This window comes from Diadema setosum, chromosome 22 (assembly GCF_964275005.1).
Source record: "Diadema setosum chromosome 22, eeDiaSeto1, whole genome shotgun sequence".
NCBI classification, from domain to species: domain Eukaryota; kingdom Metazoa; phylum Echinodermata; class Echinoidea; order Diadematoida; family Diadematidae; genus Diadema; species Diadema setosum.
Genome location: NC_092706.1, coordinates 27845672 through 27867478, shown reverse-complemented (window position 1 = coordinate 27867478; position 21807 = coordinate 27845672). Strand labels below are relative to the sequence as shown.

The 21807-nt window shown below is 38.1% G+C and overlaps 1 long non-coding RNA gene across 2 annotated transcripts; it reads right to left on the bottom strand.

Moving 5' to 3' along the window:
• Nucleotides 1-10158: 10158 nt before the first annotated feature.
• On the bottom strand, nt 10159-14196 carry LOC140245472 (uncharacterized). 2 transcript variants are annotated; one of them, XR_011902342.1, is made up of 3 exons: nt 14155-14196; nt 11674-11763; nt 10159-11014 (listed from the first exon to the last, which is right to left on the bottom strand). It is a non-coding gene; the product is annotated as an uncharacterized lncRNA (long non-coding RNA). The 2 variants fall into 2 exon arrangements; XR_011902343.1 differs by having other exon boundaries at nt 11674-11760; nt 14155-14190.
• Nucleotides 14197-21807: the final 7611 nt, after the last annotated feature.

The following is a 21807-nucleotide window of genomic DNA, read 5'->3' as shown; positions in this document are numbered from 1 at the left end:
TTTTTAAGGAAAATATTTGATCTGATGATCTGGTGACCACTTGCAGGATGCTTGACATTGATCCTGAGATTCCTGCCCTTAGTGCCCCTATTTAAAGAACCTCACCAGGAAATGTTTCCATGTGATATTCATCTAAAACACTAAATCCCCAACATTCACATCAAGTTTATCATTCACTGACGTGTCATCTTCAGGTTTCTCATCTAGACTGACAATGGAATCATAGATCTTAAACCTGTCTAATTGGACTTTCCTGTATTCTAAAGCATTCAATGGTACTTTTGATACTCACATTATGCTCCTTATATACTAGTAGGCCTAATGACTGTGTGAGCATTTGGTACAGGTACAGCTATTTGCAAATAGGGGTGCCTTTGAATCCAACTTCTCTCTCAGTTGATATCATTTCCTTTAGTAATCACATCTTTAGTAGGATTCTTAGTATTTCTACCTCATAGGTTGTTTGTGGGGTTGATGTAGCTGCCCGCCCATTTTACACATATGTCATGTATCTCCAAACTGCTTTTTTTTTTTTTTTTTTTTTTTTTTTACAGTACTCACTATCTTGTCCATCCACTGAGAACACACTTTCGTTGTACACCCTTACCATGACAAAAAGCCACTTTATCATTATCTGCATTGATAGTTTCCTTGGAACTACTTTTGTATCAAGGAAGACTTGGCTTGAACTGGGTATGGGTACATCTGAAACCACATGGATTGTTGGTAGTTAAAGGTATTTTTTGTTTAATCCTAATCAAGATATGTTCCATAATTATATAGATCTACATGTATAGATGTTTTGCTTGTGTTGTATAGCTCATCTGACACAGTAACAATGCTCTTTGTTTTACTCTCTGTCTCCTGATACACCGTGGCCAAAAGATGAGAGATCTACGCAATTTAGCATTTCCATATACTTTAGGCCTTTCTCGGAAATCTTGAATATGTGTGCAATGCGATTTACAAAACAACAACAAACAAACAAACAAAACAAACAAACAAACACTGCTAACTAGTTTGATTAACAAGTATTCCAACTTAATCGTAGTTATCAAGATGTTCCATGCTACCTTTCAATTAAATCACAAATAAACATCAGAAAATAAAATCAACAAATCAATCCTCATGAAATTGTAAAGCTCACATACAGTCACACTATATGTGTCTGTTACAGATGTACACTTTTTAACAATAATTGACTACTTAATTATTACAGAGCAGAAGTTTCTTTATGAGTGTTTCGGAAGAGGGTTATGACCTTGCTTTGCATTTAATTAGTTGTGTTCTTCTTTACTGAGTGCTTAATTTGTAAAACTTAAAAAAAACCGTTTTTTTTTTTTTTTTTGTTACGGGCATACATCTATTCATGGCCCAATGGGCTAAAATCAACGATTAGTACAGAGTAATTACACAGGTAAAATTGATTGTCACTGACAAATGTTTGTTCACTTATCTAACCTCTTCATACACAAAACCAAGAGTGATAATTTCACATTTACTGAAGGAAAATATGATGAAAACAATTACAATAGCCTTTTTGAGATCAAAATGCACCTAACATTTTCTCTTGTTTGAAAAGGATTTTGTGATGTATGCGAGGTTCGCTTTTTGGCAAACCTGGCAACCAGGTTCGCTTTTTGGCGAACCTGGCGGCAAGGTTCGCTTTTTGGCGAACCTGGCGGCCAGGTTCGCTTTTCGGCGAACCTGGCTGCCAGGTTCGCTTTTTGGCGAACCTGGCGGCAAGGTTCGCTTTTTGGCGAACCTGGCGGCCAGGTTCGCTTTTTGGCGAACCTGGCAGCCAGGTTCGCTTTTTGGCGAACCTGGCGGCCAGGTTCGCTTTTTGGCGAACCTGACGGCCAGGTTCGCTTTTTGGCAAACTTTGCAGCCAGGTTCGCTTTTTGGCGAACCTGGCGGCCAAGTTCGCTTTTTGGCGAACCTTGCAGCCAGGTTCACTTTTTGGCGAACCTGGCGGCCAGTTAGTGTTTGCAGCCAGGTTCGCTTTTTGGCGAACCTGGCGGCCAAGTTCGCTTTTTGGCGAACCTTGCAGCCAGGTTCGCTTTTTGGCGAACCTGGCGGCCAGGTTCGCTTGTTGGCGAACCTTGCAGCCAGGTTCGCTTTTTGGCAAACCTTGCGGCCAGGTTCGCTTTTTGGCGAACCTGGCGGCCAGGTTTGCTTTTTTGGCAAACCTGGCGGCCAGGTTCGCTTTTTGGCGAACCTGGCGGCCAAGTTCGCTTTTTGGCAAACCTGGCGGCCAGGTTCGCTTTTTGGCAAACCTGGCGGCCAGGTTCGCTTTTTGGCGAACCTGGCGGCCAGGTTCGCTTTTTGGCGAACCTTGCAGCCAGGTTCGCCTTTTGGCGAACCTTGCAGCCAGGTTCGCCTTTTGGCGAACCTTGCAGCCAGGTTCGCCTTTTGGCGAACCTGGCGGCCAGGCGGCAAGGTTCGCTTTTTGGCAAACCCGGCAGTCAGGTTCGCTTTTTGGCGAACCTGGCAGGGCAGCCAGGGTTCGCTTTCTAGCGAACCTTGGAGCATCATTTTCAGTAGAAAATGCCATTTTTTGCACATTGATGGATCAATTTTTAACAAATTTTTCCCAAAATCGAGTGCTTTTTTGTAGACTGTTTCGGAAAGTCTCTTTTTATTTTGGACTGGGTTGTAAATTTCAATGCATCATTTTTGCTTATAATTTTGTATGAACTGCTGCGAAGTCTTCTTTACTCATTACTATGCCATGCTGTACATTTTCTTGTTCAGTAGGATGAAGTGAGTGTACAAGTATCCTCAAATGAGATATCACATCAGAATTTATCCTAAAACAGTAATGACAGATTCCAACAAATCAATATATTCACATTTCAAGCTGAAAGGTTCTACACATTTCATTCTCTCTCTTAACTGGAAATTATCGTACAATGTACAATGTTCACTTACTGTCTGTGTGCACTGGCTGGAATTCTCATGCTGGTGTGAGTCTCGGTCTTGAAGAAACATGGTTTTCTCCTCTTTTTCTTCCTTTCCCTGCTGATAGAACAGATAAAATTGTCTCATCGTGCAGAAGTACAAAAGAGCAATGAGAATTTGCAAAATTACAACCAAACAGTGTAGGAACAAAATGGACATTGGTGTTTAGAAGCAGGCACTTTTTTCTTGATACTACAATAATGTTGGAACACTCTTTGAACTGCTTTCATATCCTCCCCTCTGTAACAAATTAACCCTCTATACAGTCATTCACCTTGCATATTAAAGTCAAATAATCACCAAAGTCTACAGTCTTTTCACATCCTCTTCTCTTTATATTCTATTAATTTCAATCTTCATAAGCCAAAATTTCTTGAAGCAGAATCTATTTCTTTAGTCCAAATCAAATCGACTTAGGCACGGTTGACTGTTGACTGCCCATCAATCCATCACCCCCACTCATATTCATATGCAGACATGTACAATATTTTTAGTGCTGTACCATATATATTATACAATGTACATTGCAAATCACACATCCATTAGGCTCTCATGTGTCCTGCCTATTGCAAGCACTCTCAACTATGTTTCCTCATCTCCGAAATCCGGAGGTCACTGTGACGTGATGCTTGGGTAGGCCTATGGGGTTACATACAAGTACACTATAGGGTGGCACACACCTTGTAAGTAGTAGAGTATGGTACTATGCAAATTCTGGTATCTAATTGGTAAGAGTCCATAAATACCATTTGTTTAAATGCATTCTAACAAGGCCTATTTGTTCTTTCCACAAACAAAAAGAGCATAAAGAATTGTTGTACTCATAGTTATGACTCCATCAAGTAACTCACTTGAATTCCAGGCCTGGGTAGCTTTCATAAGTACGTGTACCCCTTCAACCACTGGCACTTGTTTTCAACAAAAGCACTGACACATGTAAATATTTCTGCTTGGATATCCTATGACAGTCAGTTTGCTCATCTTACCCGTACGCTTCTTATCTGAAATTTCAGCCTTGGTGACTATAGACCTATATTTACACACTGTATTACAAAACTTATAAGTTTTACTGGCACTGTTTGATACACTACACTACAGTACTATCATCGCAACTCTGATTACTTGTAGGTACTTGCTATAGAAATGGTTCAATTTCTCTCCCCCCCCCCCCAAACAGTATCCCAACCAGATGTGGTGCGAAGTACAGCAACTGGGGCCCTGGGCTGTGTATAGTTACCCAAACAGATGCACTTGGCCCTTGTTCGTTTTAAATCCTAGCTTTTTATTGATCCAGCTAGTCAACACTAAATTGCAAGATTTCAATTGATGCGTCCAAATTCCAGAACAGAACAACCTAAAAAAGCAAGGTCTATTCCACCCAAAGAGGTTCTCCAACCTCTTTGATTCCACCTCCCTGCTCAAAGAAGGTTTTAGACTAACCCCGGGGCGCTGTAGGCCCACACCAATATCAATAACGACACGTCTGTCTAGGGGTCGCTGATACGGTTGATACGGTTGATTAGTTCTAACCGTTGGACTAAAATAGTGAAATCGTGGAGCACGTACCCTGGGCCAACTCTTAACTTTCTTTAAGACCTGCAAAAGTAGAACTTCTACTACTTTACTAGGCCTAGAACCTCTAGGCCCTACCTAGATGTAAACCCCTAGCTAGGTCTAGAAACTAGCCCAAATTTCAAATAGGCCTACAGACTATTTTATATACTTAGTACTAATATAGGCCTAGCCTAACACAGGCCTAGACCACAGAGTCTAATGGAGTGATTAGGCCTATCAAAAATAAATTTACACATCAATTAAAAAATTCAGCAAGCTTTCGCGTCACATGGACAGTATCACTGCAAAATAACTAGCCCACATGTACAGGAGGGGAATGAGGCCAAGGGGGTAGGCCTAGGCTATGTAAAATCTAGATGGTTCTAGACTAGAGTATAGACTGTGCTACGTACATTGTGTAAGGCGTAGCGTAGGCCTAACAGTGTTAGCACCTATTCATCGCCATAGCACTCACCAACACTCTACCGATAGCTCCTAATCCTGCTTGAAAGTAGCGGATTTGGATAATGAATCGATAATGACTAGCGTCTAGAATACTTTCAGAAAGTCTAGTTGACATTGACTTTTTTTTTTTTTTAAGCTGGCCTATAGACATAAGAGCCCTGCCTCTGGCAGCAGAAAAAAAAAAAAGAAAAGAAAAGGAGCTTGCCAATGCAAGAAAAAATGCTAACACAAAAAGCTATGTGTGGGACTATGATTGATGTACTGTGTGCCCAATGAGTGGTCGCGACGGCCACAACTCTGTCAGTTATAGGAAACACATTTTCCCATTTTTCAAGAAAATTCGTATAAGAAGTAAGTCTAAGGAACTAGCTCTTTTAAATACAAGACACAATGAGTAAATAATGGGTTCAAAATCGACAATTTTTGTAACTTACTCTGTTTCGAATCCCCAACGATCGCACAGCAAACCACCACAGGAGAGACACAACACACTGAGCTATATGGAGTATCTCATGCATGCAAAATGCATTGAAAAATGGACAAATTGGCTAGGCTTGTCTTGCCAGTCGCTTTTATAAATACAAAATACAGCAAAGGAGCTTGCAATTAATTGCATCTTGCAATTAATTGCAAGCTCCTTTCTTGCAACAGCAACTTGCGATTGATTGCAAGTTGCAATAGATCTATCTATTGCAAAGTTGCAATAGATATTTGCAATTAATCGCAACTCGACTTTCTTGCAACACCCCCTATGTCTTACTTCTTATGCTTCTTATGCATTTTATGATACATTGTTACGTCATAATTGAGTTTAAGGATTTTGCACTCATGAAGATAGCGCAAATTTTGAGCTAACAACCGTGCGTGTTGGTATGTATTTTGCGCGGCTGGTAAACGATCAGTTTGATTTGAAAATGTCTATGGGGGTGTTGCAAGAAAGTTGCAATTGATTGCAACTCCCCAAAATCTATTGCAAATCCTGAAATCCATTGCAAATTTGCAATCAATTGCAAGTTGCAATCAATTCTGTTGCAAGAAAGATGCAATTGATTGCAAATCGATTGCATCTCTGCAATCAATTGCTAATCAATTGCAACTTTGCAATAGATTCAGGGGTAGTTGCAAATTTTGCAATCGATTTGCAATAGATTACAAATGTCATAATTGCGGCTGCTTATATAGATGCTGGCGGACAAATCTCCAAATTTGATCATTTCTTTTAAGAAAAAAGAAGAAAATATTCCGTATAAATGACATTTTTATGTAATGTATGATTGTGTAAGATACTTTTTTTAACATACACAAAGTGTATAAGGGGTTACTCAGTATACTAGTATATGAATCAGCATGTGGTCGGTCGGGCAGTCCGTTGCAAATCTTGCGTCACGAACTCCATCTACAGTTTTGAAGCAATTTTGATGAAACTTGGGTTACATGATGACATCGAAGTGAAAATATGCAAGACGTTTTTTTGTCTTTATCGGAGAAAGCGTTGCCATGGTAACCACAATTTCCCAAAAAACCTTGTAGAGTAAACTACTGCCACAGTATTTGAGTAATTCATTTCAAATTTTATGTGTATAATGATCTTTAGGTGTAGTTATGTAAGAAACACTTTGTGTTTGTACCCGACAAGGCGTTGCCATAGTAACGGCATATTTTCTTGAAAATCTTGTGGAGTGAACTCCTTCCACAATTTTGAGGCACTTGAACTCAAATTTGGTGTACATAATGACATTGAGGTGTAGATGTGCAAGACACGTTTTTTGTGTTTGTCGGAGAAAGCGTTGCCATGGTAACCACAAATTTCCCAAAACGTTGTGGAGTGAACTACTTTCACAGTATTTAAGCAATTTGTTTCAAATTTGGTATGTATAATGATCTATAAGTGTAGTTATGCAGGACACACTTTGTGTTTGTACCTGACTGGGCGTTGCGTTGAGAAAGCGTTGCCATGGTAACCACAAATTTCCCAAAACGTTGTGGAGTGAACTACTTTCACAGTATTTAAGCAATTTGTTTCAAATTTGGTATGTATAATGATCTATAAGTGTAGTTATGCAGGACACACTTTGTGTTTGTACCTGACTGGGCGTTGCCATGGTAACGGCAATTTTTTTCTTTGAAAATCATGTGGGGTGAAACTATTTCGAGTTTTAAGGCAATGGAACTCAAATTTGGTGTACATGATGTCATTGAGGTGTAGACGTGTAAGACATGTCTTTTGTGTTTGTCAGAGAAAGCGTTGCCATGGTGACCGCAATTTTCCAAAAACCTTGTGACTTACTTTCATAGTATTTAAGCAATTCGTTTCAAATTTGGTATGTATAATGATCTATAGGTGCAATTATGCAAGACACACTTAATTGTGTTTGTACCCGACAAGGCGTTGCCATGGTAACGGCATATTTTCTTGAAAATCTTAAGATTTGAACTTCTTTCACTATTTTGAAGCAACTGAACTCAAATTTGGTGTACATAATGACATTGAGGTGTAGATATGCAAGACATGTTTTCGTGTGTCTGTCGGGGAAAGCATTGCCATGGTAACTACCCAAAACATTGCTGCACGAACTATTAGTTTATTTATTTCAAATTCAGTATGTAGGGCGTGTAATGATCCAAAGGTGTAGTTATGCATGACACTCTTTGTGTTTGTATGTGACGTGTTGCCATGGTTAGGGCATATTTTCTTCAAATCTTTTTGAGTGAACTACTTCCACAATTGTGAAGTACCTGTAGTCATATTCACCAGGTACTCACGAGGTACTACACATATGTATACACACACACAGACAGACACACACACACAAACACACATATAGCAAGGTCAGTGCAAATTTGTGATGGACACATTTAACAAGAGTATAGTTGAAATTCTGTTGTCATGGAAACAGTGCATTTTGACCCTAAACTCAAGTTTAAAAATGCAGATTTAAATTCACCTGCAGTTTTCAGGAAATTCAGAAGAAATTTTGGCGCATGTCAGGATGGTACTTTAAAGGTGCACTTCAAGTATTTATTAAAGCAGCTGTAAGCACTAAAATGACATTTTTTTAATGACGTAAAGTATGAATATGATGCATTACATGATATACACCATACCACACTAAAATGAACCTACTGTATATGCTCAATATTCTGCAAGGTATATATCTTCATGAATTTCCCAAGACACCTGCTACATGTATCCATGAATTTGAAGACACACAAAAATATCAACTCTGACACTGACATTAGGGTGCATCTGCAAACATATATTTCTACATTCAGTACTTTGTACCCCACAATCATGAATTGAACTACTTGCACAATTTGTCTCAGTCTTGATAAATACTTGTTAAATATATGGCGCGTACAGTATCGCAAATTAAGCTTGCTCCTCATCCACCCCCCCCCCCCATTTGCCCCATATCAGATGATGCTGAGCAATTGATGACAAGACATGATGGAGACAAAAGACACACTGTCTCTCTGAACAAGACAGCATGCACTTTCACATATATGTAGGACCCCTACATTGTACCTCTTTTCTTGTTGCTCTCATATTGAAAGAAATGTTCATATAATGAATGATAGTACAGAGAAATGTGCAAAAGAAAAGCATACTACAAGTATGAAAAGGCAGTTTATGACAATGCACACATTGCTGAGTACAGAAGAGCCAATTACATGTGTACTTAGTATACACTCCTTATTATGAAACACTAGTTACACCTACAAAATGAGAAGGGGTGAGTAAATCAAAGTGTTACATATTATTATGATATATGTAACATTAAACTAATGGAATAATTACTAGGTTCAATAATTCATTACTGCTGATTGTTTGTTTCTTGTATGTTGCTCAATACATAGCTCCCTAGTCACTGTGTGATTGACTCCATTAAAACAGTGAACAAAGAGTAATGTTTTCAATAATCCCTTGCTTGTGATTTTTCTATTTGTTTTTATGTTTTTTTTTAATCAATAATCAGATTCATTTATACTTAAAACTGATTACAAATGAACAGTCTCTGTAACATGCTTAATTGCAAACTGGTTGACAGTCTGCTGGAAACCCTTCAGTCAACTACCTGTAGCTATCCTCATAAATAGGATTACTTCACATGCTCTCTTCCAAGGACATGTAGGCCTATCGCTAAATGTGTCAAATCCTCCACATTGAAATCTGTATTCTATACCTTATGTCTTCTCTGCAGTTCAGCACGACTGAACACATACATATGTAGTGATGACATGAACATCTTCATGATAACATCATGCACTCACATCTGAATTACACCAAGTTTCTCTTCCCATTGCATAAACCCTATCTATCCCAGATCATACCATCAACTGAGCTCAAAATTAACCCACATCTATGGCTGAATACTCATGTGTGTGTTCCCCACTGTCATGCACTCATGCATATCTTTTAAGCTTGCATGGTCATAGAGGTACTAATACACTACTGAATATCAAGACAACCACGCATAAAGTTAGCTTATCTACATGTAACTTATCTGCATTTGTATACTTGTGCTGTGATCTACTCATACAAACATGTCTTTATTAAGTTTAAGGTAACCAAATGTTACAGATACTTCTGACATGCAGAACTTTTAATTTTTTGCCCAAAAATGTATGCAAATGCCCTAGAAATGTGTTCAATTATGCTACAATATCACGATGTCAATTGGGAAACAACATATTAACCAAAAAAGATTCACCATTGTGTTCACTGTATACATGTAACTTTGTACAACTGATTAGTAATGTAATCTGCAAATTGGCCCAAAGCAGTATCTACTGATCTTTTGTGCTAGTGTGAAACAGATGCAGCTTGTTGGAAAATATGGTTTACTACATATCTCGTAACTACCTTCTAGCCTTCTAGTGGGGACTATCCCAGGACCCATGAAATCAATAAAAATAAGTGGTTCAATTGCTGAGAAATCAAATTCAGTGCCATCTTGCCACAGCACAGGTTCATCTGCCCCCAGGTGGTGCTACACAACTGTAAACAAGATCAAGATCATCATAATTTCAACCAGTGCTTATTAAAGAACTTTTTTTTACCACCAAGAAACATGAAATGTCTCACAATATACCTTGGCAGTTTTGAGTTCGATGATGTCCTTTAATACAACTGTTTGTTATTTTGAATGTTCCTTATTCTAAAGGTTGATAGCCTGAAATGGAATATGGCTGAGACTTACAAGCCTTCAGAGTAACAAACCATATTTTGTGGTTTGAATAACAAAACAAGGACCAGTGAACTGTTACCTTGGAGATTATGAATACAGTAGTAGCTGTATTTACGGTGTATAATGGACCAGGGTAAGGAAAGAAAAAATATAGTAAAACATGTCCATAGACATGATGTTCATGGCCAGATTACTCTTGTATATTTAAGTTATAATTGTCCTACAGCTCTCTAGAAACTCAAACTGTGGTGCTTTACAGTGTACATATATACCAGGGAGGTGAGTCACCTCCCTGCATTATATACATACTCACATCATGGACTGAACATTTCTTCCCATGAAAAAGAACAAAACAGGGCTCTGCAATATGTTTTCTGCCAATCTCTACGTGGAGGGTTTTGGATGTTACACGTAACTTCTTGAACACTGGTTCAGTAAAAGGTTGATTATCCCATTATCAGTGCTAATACTGCAGAATAAATGACTCACACAGAATAAGTGACAGGGGCAAAATATCCAAAGGACTCTTCAATATCTTTGAAAAGCACAACGTGCTAGTATTGTAGCTAGCACACTTGGATGCATGTGATGCAGCCGAGATTATTACTACCCATGCACTTGTTGCAGCTCTGAAACACTGCTTGCTTCGTGTGTCCCTTGTTTTCTAAGAGTGATGACCTCAGCCTGATGAAATGTGTTTAAAAAATCACTGCCTTGTTTTGTTCACACTTTTCCTCATTGTTGACAGCGAGTTGCTCATCCTTTGCAGTGTATACCCTCTCTTGACATCAAGTTTGGCCTGTCTGCCCTCAGCTGCCATTCCCCTTGATTCACAGAAGTTATACCTATGCATGATACAAGAAATATTGAAGAAATAAGAAATGGGAAATAAAAATGGAAACATTGCACTCACAAAGTCGTTTTGTGGACATCCAAAAGGCGTTTTGTGTAAAGGTATGATGGTGCCAACATTTTAATTTGAAAATGAGGGAAATTTCAAACAATCAGTAATATACTGAAGAATTCGTATTACATGCAACTTCATGCGCCAAAATAATACAATGTACCTGAATCATGAAGGCCTGAATACTACTGTCAGGATATATAGAGCATTTTCAGTTTTCAGGGGGCTTGATAAAGAGATTTGAATGTCTAAACTCTTTATTAAACATAATATAAGCCATTGCTGTACAAAACATTCCTTTCATTATGGGTAACTTTGTGTTATGTAAATTTCAATGCATCATTTTTGCTTATAATTTTGTATGAACTGCTGCGAAGTCTTCTTTACTCATTACTATGCCATGCTGTACATTTTCTTGTTCAGTAGGATGAAGTGAGTGTACAAGTATCCTCAAATGAGATATCACATCAGAATTTATCCTAAAACAGTAATGACAGATTCCAACAAATCAATATATTCACATTTCAAGCTGAAAGGTTCTACACATTTCATTCTCTCTCTTAACTGGAAATTATCGTACAATGTACAATGTTCACTTACTGTCTGTGTGCACTGGCTGGAATTCTCATGCTGGTGTGAGTCTCGGTCTTGAAGAAACATGGTTTTCTCCTCTTTTTCTTCCTTTCCCTGCTGATAGAACAGATAAAATTGTCTCATCGTGCAGAAGTACAAAAGAGCAATGAGAATTTGCAAAATTACAACCAAACAGTGTAGGAACAAAATGGACATTGGTGTTTAGAAGCAGGCACTTTTTTCTTGATACTACAATAATGTTGGAACACTCTTTGAACTGCTTTCATATCCTCCCCTCTGTAACAAATTAACCCTCTATACAGTCATTCACCTTGCATATTAAAGTCAAATAATCACCAAAGTCTACAGTCTTTTCACATCCTCTTCTCTTTATATTCTATTAATTTCAATCTTCATAAGCCAAAATTTCTTGAAGCAGAATCTATTTCTTTAGTCCAAATCAAATCGACTTAGGCACGGTTGACTGTTGACTGCCCATCAATCCATCACCCCCACTCATATTCATATGCAGACATGTACAATATTTTTAGTGCTGTACCATATATATTATACAATGTACATTGCAAATCACACATCCATTAGGCTCTCATGTGTCCTGCCTATTGCAAGCACTCTCAACTATGTTTCCTCATCTCCGAAATCCGGAGGTCACTGTGACGTGATGCTTGGGTAGGCCTATGGGGTTACATACAAGTACACTATAGGGTGGCACACACCTTGTAAGTAGTAGAGTATGGTACTATGCAAATTCTGGTATCTAATTGGTAAGAGTCCATAAATACCATTTGTTTAAATGCATTCTAACAAGGCCTATTTGTTCTTTCCACAAACAAAAAGAGCATAAAGAATTGTTGTACTCATAGTTATGACTCCATCAAGTAACTCACTTGAATTCCAGGCCTGGGTAGCTTTCATAAGTACGTGTACCCCTTCAACCACTGGCACTTGTTTTCAACAAAAGCACTGACACATGTAAATATTTCTGCTTGGATATCCTATGACAGTCAGTTTGCTCATCTTACCCGTACGCTTCTTATCTGAAATTTCAGCCTTGGTGACTATAGACCTATATTTACACACTGTATTACAAAACTTATAAGTTTTACTGGCACTGTTTGATACACTACACTACAGTACTATCATCGCAACTCTGATTACTTGTAGGTACTTGCTATAGAAATGGTTCAATTTCTCTCCCCCCCCCCCCAAACAGTATCCCAACCAGATGTGGTGCGAAGTACAGCAACTGGGGCCCTGGGCTGTGTATAGTTACCCAAACAGATGCACTTGGCCCTTGTTCGTTTTAAATCCTAGCTTTTTATTGATCCAGCTAGTCAACACTAAATTGCAAGATTTCAATTGATGCGTCCAAATTCCAGAACAGAACAACCTAAAAAAGCAAGGTCTATTCCACCCAAAGAGGTTCTCCAACCTCTTTGATTCCACCTCCCTGCTCAAAGAAGGTTTTAGACTAACCCCGGGGCGCTGTAGGCCCACACCAATATCAATAACGACACGTCTGTCTAGGGGTCGCTGATACGGTTGATACGGTTGATTAGTTCTAACCGTTGGACTAAAATAGTGAAATCGTGGAGCACGTACCCTGGGCCAACTCTTAACTTTCTTTAAGACCTGCAAAAGTAGAACTTCTACTACTTTACTAGGCCTAGAACCTCTAGGCCCTACCTAGATGTAAACCCCTAGCTAGGTCTAGAAACTAGCCCAAATTTCAAATAGGCCTACAGACTATTTTATATACTTAGTACTAATATAGGCCTAGCCTAACACAGGCCTAGACCACAGAGTCTAATGGAGTGATTAGGCCTATCAAAAATAAATTTACACATCAATTAAAAAATTCAGCAAGCTTTCGCGTCACATGGACAGTATCACTGCAAAATAACTAGCCCACATGTACAGGAGGGGAATGAGGCCAAGGGGGTAGGCCTAGGCTATGTAAAATCTAGATGGTTCTAGACTAGAGTATAGACTGTGCTACGTACATTGTGTAAGGCGTAGCGTAGGCCTAACAGTGTTAGCACCTATTCATCGCCATAGCACTCACCAACACTCTACCGATAGCTCCTAATCCTGCTTGAAAGTAGCGGATTTGGATAATGAATCGATAATGACTAGCGTCTAGAATACTTTCAGAAAGTCTAGTTGACATTGACTTTTTTTTTTTTTAAGCTGGCCTATAGACATAAGAGCCCTGCCTCTGGCAGCAGAAAAAAAAAAAGAAAAGAAAAGGAGCTTGCCAATGCAAGAAAAAATGCTAACACAAAAAGCTATGTGTGGGACTATGATTGATGTACTGTGTGCCCAATGAGTGGTCGCGACGGCCACAACTCTGTCAGTTATAGGAAACACATTTTCCCATTTTTCAAGAAAATTCGTATAAGAAGTAAGTCTAAGGAACTAGCTCTTTTAAATACAAGACACAATGAGTAAATAATGGGTTCAAAATCGACAATTTTTGTAACTTACTCTGTTTCGAATCCCCAACGATCGCACAGCAAACCACCACAGGAGAGACACAACACACTGAGCTATATGGAGTATCTCATGCATGCAAAATGCATTGAAAAATGGACAAATTGGCTAGGCTTGTCTTGCCAGTCGCTTTTATAAATACAAAATACAGCAAAGGAGCTTGCAATTAATTGCATCTTGCAATTAATTGCAAGCTCCTTTCTTGCAACAGCAACTTGCGATTGATTGCAAGTTGCAATAGATCTATCTATTGCAAAGTTGCAATAGATATTTGCAATTAATCGCAACTCGACTTTCTTGCAACACCCCCTATGTCTTACTTCTTATGCTTCTTATGCATTTTATGATACATTGTTACGTCATAATTGAGTTTAAGGATTTTGCACTCATGAAGATAGCGCAAATTTTGAGCTAACAACCGTGCGTGTTGGTATGTATTTTGCGCGGCTGGTAAACGATCAGTTTGATTTGAAAATGTCTATGGGGGTGTTGCAAGAAAGTTGCAATTGATTGCAACTCCCCAAAATCTATTGCAAATCCTGAAATCCATTGCAAATTTGCAATCAATTGCAAGTTGCAATCAATTCTGTTGCAAGAAAGATGCAATTGATTGCAAATCGATTGCATCTCTGCAATCAATTGCTAATCAATTGCAACTTTGCAATAGATTCAGGGGTAGTTGCAAATTTTGCAATCGATTTGCAATAGATTACAAATGTCATAATTGCGGCTGCTTATATAGATGCTGGCGGACAAATCTCCAAATTTGATCATTTCTTTTAAGAAAAAAGAAGAAAATATTCCGTATAAATGACATTTTTATGTAATGTATGATTGTGTAAGATACTTTTTTTAACATACACAAAGTGTATAAGGGGTTACTCAGTATACTAGTATATGAATCAGCATGTGGTCGGTCGGGCAGTCCGTTGCAAATCTTGCGTCACGAACTCCATCTACAGTTTTGAAGCAATTTTGATGAAACTTGGGTTACATGATGACATCGAAGTGAAAATATGCAAGACGTTTTTTTGTCTTTATCGGAGAAAGCGTTGCCATGGTAACCACAATTTCCCAAAAAACCTTGTAGAGTAAACTACTGCCACAGTATTTGAGTAATTCATTTCAAATTTTATGTGTATAATGATCTTTAGGTGTAGTTATGTAAGAAACACTTTGTGTTTGTACCCGACAAGGCGTTGCCATAGTAACGGCATATTTTCTTGAAAATCTTGTGGAGTGAACTCCTTCCACAATTTTGAGGCACTTGAACTCAAATTTGGTGTACATAATGACATTGAGGTGTAGATGTGCAAGACACGTTTTTTGTGTTTGTCGGAGAAAGCGTTGCCATGGTAACCACAAATTTCCCAAAACGTTGTGGAGTGAACTACTTTCACAGTATTTAAGCAATTTGTTTCAAATTTGGTATGTATAATGATCTATAAGTGTAGTTATGCAGGACACACTTTGTGTTTGTACCTGACTGGGCGTTGCGTTGAGAAAGCGTTGCCATGGTAACCACAAATTTCCCAAAACGTTGTGGAGTGAACTACTTTCACAGTATTTAAGCAATTTGTTTCAAATTTGGTATGTATAATGATCTATAAGTGTAGTTATGCAGGACACACTTTGTGTTTGTACCTGACTGGGCGTTGCCATGGTAACGGCAATTTTTTTCTTTGAAAATCATGTGGGGTGAAACTATTTCGAGTTTTAAGGCAATGGAACTCAAATTTGGTGTACATGATGTCATTGAGGTGTAGACGTGTAAGACATGTCTTTTGTGTTTGTCAGAGAAAGCGTTGCCATGGTGACCGCAATTTTCCAAAAACCTTGTGACTTACTTTCATAGTATTTAAGCAATTCGTTTCAAATTTGGTATGTATAATGATCTATAGGTGCAATTATGCAAGACACACTTAATTGTGTTTGTACCCGACAAGGCGTTGCCATGGTAACGGCATATTTTCTTGAAAATCTTAAGATTTGAACTTCTTTCACTATTTTGAAGCAACTGAACTCAAATTTGGTGTACATAATGACATTGAGGTGTAGATATGCAACACATGTTTTTGTGTGTCTGTCGGGGAAAGCGTTGCCATGGTAACTACCCAAAACATTGCTGAACGAACTATTAGTTTATTTATTTCAAATTCAGTATGTAGGGCGTGAAATGATCCAAAGGTGTAGTAATATGCAAGACACTCTTTGTGTTTGTATGTGACGTGTTGCCATGGTTACTGCATATTTTCTTCAAATCTTTTTCAGTGAACTACTTCCAGAATTGTGAAGTACATTGTACCTGTAGTCAAATTCACCAGGTACTCACGAGGTACTACACATATGTATACACACACACAGACACACACACAAACACACATAGCAAGGTCAGTGCAAATTTGTGATGGACACATTTAACAAGAGTATAGTTGAAATTCTGTTGTCATGGAAACAGTGCATTTTGACCCTAAACTCAAGTTTAAAAATGCAGATTTAAATTCACCTGCAGTTTTCAGGAAATTCAGAAGAAATTTTGGCGCATGTCAGGATGGTACTTTAAAGGTGCACTTCAAGTATTTATTAAAGCAGCTGTAAGCACTAGAATGACATTTTTTAAATGACGTAAAGTATGAATATGATGCATTACATGATATACACCATACCACACTAAACTTAACCTACTGTATATGCTCAATATTCTGCAAGGTATATATCTTCATGAATTTCCCAAGACAGCTGCTACATGTATCCATGAATTTGAAGACACACAAAAATATCAACTCTGACACTGACATTAGGGTCCATCTGCAAACATATATTTCTACATTCAGTACTTTGTACCCCACAATCATGAATTGAACTACTTGCACAATTTGTCTCAGTCTTGATAAATACTTGTTAAATATATGGCGCGTACAGTATCGCAAATTAAGCTTGCTCCTCATCCACCCCCCCCCCCCTCCATTTGCCCCATATCAGATGATGCTGGGCAATTGATGACAAGACATGATGGAGACAAAAGACACACTGTCTCTCTGAACAAGACAGCATGCACTTTCACAGATATGTAGGACCCCTATATTGTACCTCTTTTCTTGTTGCTCTCATATTGAAAGAAATGTTCATATAATGACTGATAGTACAGAGAAATGTGCAAAAGAAAAGCATACTACAAGTATGAAAAGGCAGTTAATGAGAATGCACACATTGCTGAGTACAGAAGAGCCAATTACACGTGTACTTAGTATACACTCCTCATTATGAAACACTAGTTACACCTACAAAATGAGAAGGGTTGAGTAAATCAAAGTGTTACATATTATTATGATATATGTAACATTAAACTACTGGAATAATTACTAGGTTCAATAATTCATTACTGCTGATTGTTTGTTTCTTGTATGTTGCTCCATACATTTGTAGCTCCCTATTCACTGTGTGATTGACTCCATTAAAACAGTGAACAAAGAGTAATGTTTTCAATAATCCCTTGCTTGTGATTTTTCTATTTGTTTTTATGTTTTTTAAATCAATAATCAGATTCATTTAAAATTGAATGAACATTCTCTGTAACATGCTTAATTGCAAACTGGTTGACAGTCTGCTGGAAACCCTTCAGTCAACTACCTGTAGCTATCCTCATAAGTAGGATTACTTCACATGCTCTCTTCCAAGGACATGTAGGCCTATCGCTAAATGTGTCAAAGCCTCGATCCACATTGAAATCTGTATTCTATACCTTACGTCTTCTCTGCAGTTCAGCACGACTGAACACATACATAATATGTAGTGTATGACATGAACATCTTCATGATAACATCATGCACTCACATCTGAATTACACCAAGTTTCTCTTCCCATTGCATAAACCCTATCTATCCCAGATCATACCATCAACTGAGCTCAAAATTAACCCACATCTATGGCTGAATACTCATGTGTGTGTTCCCCACTGTCATGCACTCATGCATATCTTTTAAGCATGCATGGTCATAGAGGTACTAATACAGTACTGAATATCAAGACAACCACGCATAAAGTTAGCTTATCTACATGTAACTTATCTGCATTTGTATACTTGTGCTGTGATCTACTCATACAAACATGTCTTTATTAAGTTTAAGGTAACCAAATGTTACAGCAAAAATACTTCTGACATGCAGAACTGTTAATTTTTGCCCAAAAATGTATGCAAATGCCCTAGAAATGTGTTCAATTATGCTACAATATCACGATGTCAATTGGGAAACGACATACTGTATTAACCAAAAAAGATCCACCATTGTGTTCACTGTATACTGTACATGTAACTTTGTACAACTGATTAGTACTGTAATCTGCAAATTGGCCCATAGCAGTATCTACTGATCTTTTGTAATAGTGTGAAACAGATACAGCTTGTTGGAAAATATGGTTTACTACATATCTCGTAACCACCTTCTAGCCTTCTAGTGGGAACTATCCCAGGACCCATGAATGCAATACAAATAAGTGGTTCAATTGCTGAGAAATCAAATTCAGTGCCATCTTGCCACAGCACAGGTTCATCTGCCCCCAGGTGGTGCTACACAACTGTAAACAAGATCAAGATCATCATAATTTCAACCAGTACTTATTAAAGAACTTTTTTTTTTTACCACCAAGAAACATGAAATGTCTCACAATATACCTTGGCAGTTTTGAGTTCGATGATGTCCTTTAATACAACTGTTTGTTATTTTGAATGTTCCTTATTCTAAAGGTTTGATAGCCTGAAATGGAATATGGCTGAGACTTACAAGCCTTCAGAGTAACAAACCATATTTTGTGGTTTGAATAACAAAACAAGGACCAGTGAACTGTTACCTTGGAGATTATGAATACAGTAGTAGCTGTATTTACGGTGTATAATGGACCAGGGTAAGGAAAAAAAATATAATAAAACATGTCCATAGACATGATGTTCATGGCCAGATTACTCTTGTATATTTAAGTTATAATTGTCCTACAGCTCTCTAGAAACTCAAACTGTGGTGCTTTACAGTGTACATACATATACCAGGGAGGTGAGTCACCTCCCTGCATTATATACATACTCACATCATGGACTGAACATTTCTTCCCATGAAAAAGAACAAAACAGGGCTCTGCAATATGTTTTCTGCCAATCTCTACGTGGAGGGTTTTGGATGTTACACGTAACTTCTTGAACACTGGTTCAGTAAAAGGTTGATTATCCCATTATCAGTGCTAATACTGCAGAATAAATGACTCACACAGAATAAGTGACAGGGGCAAAATATCCAAAGGACTCTTCAATATCTTTGAAAAGCACAACGTGCTTTTATTGTAGCTAGCACACTTGGATGCATGTGATGCAGCCGAGATTATTACTACCCATGCACTTGTTGCAGCTCTGAAACACTGCTTGCTTCGTGTGTCCCTTGTTTTCTAAGAGTGATGACCTCAGCCTGATGAAATGTGTTTAAAAAATCACTGCCTTGTTTTGTTCACACTTTTCCTCATTGTTGACAGCGAGCTGCTCATCCTTTGCAGTGTATACCGTCTCTTGATATTAAGTTTGGCCTGTCTGCCCTCAGCTGCCATTTCCCTTGATTCACAGAAGTTATACCTATACATGATACAAGAAATATTGAAGACATAAGAAATGGGAAATAAAAATGGAAACATTGCACTCACAAAGTCAATTTGTGGACATCCAAAAGGCGTTTTGTGTAAAGGTATGATGGTACCAACATTTTAATTTGAAAATGAGGGAAATTTCAAACAATCAGTAATATACTGAAGAATTTTTATTACATGCAACTTCATGCGCCAAAATGATACAATGTACCTGAATCATGAAGGCCTGAATACTACTGTCAGGATATGTAGAGCATTTTCAGTTTTCAGGGGGCTTGATAAAGAGATTTGAATGTCTTAACTCTTTATTAAACATAATATAAGCCATTGCTGTACAAAACATTCCTTTCATTATGGGTAACTTTGTGTTATGTAAATTTCAATGCATCATTTTTGCTTATAATTTTGTATGAACTGCTGCGAAGTCTTCTTTACTCATTACTATGCCATGCTGTACATTTTCTTGTTCAGTAGGATGAAGTCATTGTACAAGTATCCTCAAATGAGACATCACATCAGAATTTATCCTAAGACAATAATGACAGATTCCAACAAATCAATATATTCACATTTCAAGCTGAGAGGTTCTACACATTTCATTCTCTCTCTTAACTGGAAATTATCGTACAATGTACGATGTTCACTTACTGTCTGTGTGCACTGGCTGGAATTCTCATGCTGGTGTGAGTCTCGGTCTTGAAGAAACATGGTTTTTCTCCTCTTTTTCTTCCTTTCCCTGCTGATAGAACAGATAAAATTGTCTCATCGTGCAGAAGTACAAAAGAGCAATGAGAATTTGCAAAATTACAACCAAACAGTGTAGGAACAAAATGGACATTGATGTTTAGAAGCAGGCACTTTTTTCTTGATATTACAATAATGTTGGAACACTCTTTGAACTGCTTTCATATCCTCCCCTCTGTAACAAATTAACCCTCTATACAGTCATTCACCTTGCATATTAAAGTCAAATAATCACCAAAGTCTACAGTCTTTTCACATCCTCTTCTCTTTATATTCTATTAATTTTAATCTTCATAAGCCAAAATTTCTTGAAGCAGAATCTATTTCTTTAGTCCAAATCAAATCGACTTAGGCACGGTTGACTGTTGACTGCCCATCAATCCATCACCCCCACTCATATTCATATGCAGACATGTACAATATTTTTAGTGCTGTACCGTATATATTATACAATGTACATTGCAAATCACACATCCATTAGGCTCTCATGTGTCCTGCCTATTGCAAGCACTCTCAACTATGTTTCCTCATTTCCCAAATCCGGAGGTCATTGTGACGTGGTGCTTGGGTAGGCCTATGGGGTTACATACAACTACACTATAGGGTGGCACACACCTTGTATTAGAGTATGGTACTATGCAAATTCTGGTATCTAATTGGTAAGTGTCCATAAATACCATTTGTTTAAATGCATTCTAACAAGGCCTATTTGTTCTTTCCACAAACAAAAAGAGCATAAAGAATTGTTGTACTCATAGTTATGACTCCATCAAGTAAATCACTTGAAATCCAGGCCTGGGTAGCTTTCATAAGTGTACCCCTTCAACCACTGGCACTTGTTTTCAACATAAGCACTGACACATGTAAATATTTCTGCTTGGATATCCTACAGTCAGTTTGCTCATCTTATCCGTACGCTTCTTGTCTGAAATGTCAGCCTTGGTGACTATAGACCTATATTTACACACTGTATTACAAAACTTAAAGTTTTACTGGCACTGTTTGATACACTACACTACAGTACTATCATTGCAACTCTGATTACTTGTAGGTACTTACTATAGAAATGGTTCAATTTCTCCCCCCCCCCCCCCAAACAGTAGCCCAACCAGATGCGGTGCGAAGTACAGCGACTGGGACCCTGGGATGCACTTGGCCCTTGTTCGTTTTAAATCATAGCTTTTTATTGATCCAGCTAGTCAACACTAAATTGCAAGATTTCAATTGATCCGTCCAAATTCCAGAACAGAACAACCTGAAAAAGCAAGGTCTATTCCA